Genomic DNA, 4,121 nt, shown 5'->3' with positions numbered 1-4,121 from the left:
TACATGAGTGTGTTGGTGAACGTGCAGCAGAGTCACGTGAAGCAGCAGCTCCACCAACAAACATCTGAGTGAATCTGTGGCAGACGTGTACACACACACACACACAGTATATTATTGCTATTGTGTGACTGTAGCTGTTATCTCCAAAGCTACGTTCTCATATCACACTGTGGTTCACTGTTGTGGTTTTATGGCCTCACTTCTATCTACACCAACCACCTAAAGAGCTCCAAAAACCTGCCTCATTATAAAAGCTCAGACCCCCACAGCTGACTCGTTATCAGCCTCAAACATACGTTCACAGAAAGGCTTTCTAAAACCTGGAGAAACATCTGACAGAAGCTCAATATTACGATCAGACGTAACATCTGATCGGTAACATAATGGTGTAAAGTTTATTAGTATTATTACCGACTGAGTGTTGCTGAGATGATCCACACTTCTTTCATCTCTTAACTCAGTTGTTACCAGTCAGTACAAAATCATCTGTTTGTAGTTTAACACTGTAACACTAAGTAACACTAAGGTGACTAAGTACTTGTACTTCAGTGGGATTTTCTGGTATGTCTTGATGCTCAATCATCCAGGTAAGTGTTTCTTACCTGGATTCTTTTTTAAACTTTTTACTTTTGCTCTCAACATTTTTACACAAAGGTTTGAACTTTCTTCTACTGACATTTTCAAAATGGTTTCATTTCATGAGGTTTAACCCAAAACATGCAGTTTGTCCATTGGTTACAGTGCTATACTCATGGTCAAAGTTGGGCAGAGGGATCCAGAACAGCATTTTTAGTCCAGGTGTCTTTAAGTTAAGGTCTCAATAATCCAGTTAAAAACAAGAGGGATCATAAAGGAAGTAACATGTTTTTACATGGAAGGTAATGCCAAATATCTATCAGCACATTTCTGTCAGCTCAACAAATATCAGCAAACTCATAAACTCTCCTTGTGCATTTTATCACACAGTGTGTCTGCCAGCAACAACCTGTACTCAGAAAATCTGCTGGAGTTCACAACAGAAATGACTCTTTTCCACTGATGTTAGGCTTCCTGTTATGTACTGTGTGCGACAGGCAGGATCGGTGGACCCAAAGTGGAGACTCACGGAGTAAACTCAAACTCAGATTTAATGCTACACGGCAGAAAAACAGAAAGCTCACTTAAACTAGAAACATTAAAAGGGCTTAAACAGGCAGAACACAGAGCATGAAACGACCAAAGGGCTACACAGAGGGATAACGAGGGAATGGGACACAGGAGGAGAGCACAGCTAAGAGAAATTAGACCTAACGAGACAAGGGAAGCAAAACTAGAAACACTGACATGAAACAGACTTTCAAAGTAACACAGGAAACACAGAGATGCAGACTTGACAAGGAGATACAGCTGACAGAGTCAGAGCAACACAGAGACAGAAACCAGAAGACTAGAAACTCCAACACGGAACCCCAAAGACTAGAAATAATAATAAAAAAGACAAAATCAAGTTCAATAATAATGCAAAACTCAGCACACTGGGTCAACAACCCAGGTACCCTAACATGCAAAAGTTGATACAGTGGAACCCCGGTTTACCCCATTTAACCAAAAATTCAAGTTACGGAGGCACTTAACGGCAACATTTCTGCCCGTGGTACGGCAAAATGCCCGCGTAACGAAATAGATAAAATAGAAAATCAAAACAAATTCAATTAAATTCCATAATGTTATGTACATGTACGTATGTATGCATGCATACGCATGCTTTCTTCAACCTCCACCACCTCCTCCTCCACCAAGAACTTCGTCTTCAGCCAGCATCGCCTCACTCAAAAGGCGATGGAAAAAGGAAAAAGACCCTCTGGAACGAATTAATTTCGGGGTTCCACTGTATTCTCCTTTATTAATATTATTTTATTATTATATTCATATAGCACAAGGTTCAGTTAGCTTCAAACAAAGACAGCTGGTAGAAAAATCCTTCAAACAGCTACTTTATACGTCGTACTTTGAGTGCATTTCAATACCTGTACTTTTTCACATTTAATTGGATCAGTGAATCAGTGCTGGAACCCCAAATTTTTAACACGCCTATCTGTACTTCTACTTAAGTCGGGGGCGACCGTGGTTCAGGGGGTGGGAGCCTCTCCGGTCAAGTTTCTGACGTCTGTCTATCTGTAACCGGGAGGTTGCCGGTTCAATCCCCCTGCTCTGTCTGTCCTGGTCAACACTGGTTGTGTCCTTGGGCAAGACACTCCACCTACCGCCTACTGGTGATGTCCAGAGGGGCCGATGGGCGATATGGCAGCCTCGCTTCTGTCAGTCTGTCCCTGGGCAACTGTGGCTACAACTGTAGCTGCCTCCACCAGTGTGTGAATGAATAGTGGAATTGTAAAGCGCTATATAAATACAATCATCATTATTATTACTTAAGTAGAAGTATATATGTGTATCAGAAGCTTTCTAATAAATGAATAAGACAAGAGGTAACTATATAATTAATAATCAATTCACTCTATAATCAATCTGATAACAATACTTCCTCTATTGTTTCGTGAAGTTGCTAAATGTTGGTGATGTTCTGAGGTCTTTGAACATCATGCTGCTTCTGGTCATGTGTGGATGTTTTTCAGTTTCAGAGGTGGTACAAAGTACAAATACTTCATTACTGTACTTAAGTAGAATTTTCAGGTAACTGGACTTAAGTATTTCTTTTCTGACACCGATATCTGTACTTTCTACTCCTCAGATTTCCAAAACAGGTCACTTTTGGTTTGAGACATTTGAGGGGAGATTTCTGGTGTGCTGGACATTTGCTCAGTGGGCCGATGCACTTGCAGGCTCATCGGTCATATTATTACTTTTTTCTTAGTAAATATAATTTTACATGTTATGGGCCGGTGTTGTGCCGAACAACAAAAATGAAGATTGTCTGTAAATGGTTGTAAATGACTTGCTGGCCTATAATCTGTGACACAGATATCAAACATATCTCGTGTCAATTATTATTATTATTAAGTTATTTTAAGGCAGAAACAGCATTTCTGTCACACAGTTGTAGCTGCAGTCCTTATGTGGCAAAGGGACTTTATACATATATTCTTTATTCTGAATGTGACTTTTTCAAAGGTCAGGCCAAGAGGACAACAAAACTTGCAATGAATATAACATTAATATAACGATATTTTGAGATATTGATTATAAAGTAGAAGACAGAGTATGTACAATTACACAGAGTCATAAAGATACTTGCAAAACAGGTAATATCCTGATGTTATATCTATTATATATGTTATATTTGCCCATGGTAAATTCTCTTGACTGCATCTGTATCAACTTGTGCAACGATGTTAGACATCACTCTTTGGTACAAGACTGGGACTTGTAGCCCATCCAACAGAAGAGGAGGGGGCACAAAGCGACTGATGAGTGTCTGGTCATTTCAAAAGGAGCTTTTCTATAAGTTCAACAAATATCAGCAAACACACAAATCGTTTGTGTGCAGCCTGTCGCACACTGTGTCTGCTAGCTAAAGGCACAGCTGATGTATTTCTCAAGGAGGAAAAAGAATAAAGATAAAGAATAAGGGAAGAGATCACTTCACTCAGAGATGATGAAAGACAAGACAGAAGAGGAAGACAAGTGGTTATTTTTAAAGATAAGGACCTTCACTGTAAGGTGAGTATTTAAAGTTTCTGCCGGAGGTTTCTTCCTGTTCAAAGGGAGTTTTTCCTTCCCACTGTTGCCAAAGTGCTTGCTCATAGGGGGTCATATGATTGTTGGGTTTTCTCTGTGTGTATTATTTTAGGGTCTACTGTACAATATAAAGCGCCCTGAGGTGACTGTTGTTGGGATTTGAATTTAAAATTGAGTTCCGTCTCCTGCTGAGTCTGCTTTTGGGTCTGTTCACAAAACACACTGGCGTACCCCGCCATGAAAGTTTGAAGCCTAATCCTAAAAGATAAGATGGGGCCTGATTATTTAAGACCTTGTATGTGAGGAGCAGGATTTTGAATTCTGAATTTAACAGGAAGCCAAAACAGGAGAAATCTGCTCTCTTTCTAGTCCCTGTCAGGACTCTTGCTGCAGCATTTTGGATCAGCTGAAGGCTTTTCAGGGAGTTTTTAGGACTTCCTGATAAT

Source organism: Haplochromis burtoni, unplaced genomic scaffold, assembly GCF_018398535.1.
Source record: "Haplochromis burtoni strain Fernald_Lab_line unplaced genomic scaffold, NCSU_Asbu1 Contig_173, whole genome shotgun sequence".
Classification (NCBI taxonomy): domain Eukaryota; kingdom Metazoa; phylum Chordata; class Actinopteri; order Cichliformes; family Cichlidae; genus Haplochromis; species Haplochromis burtoni.
Note: the sequence above shows the minus strand (reverse complement) of the source record.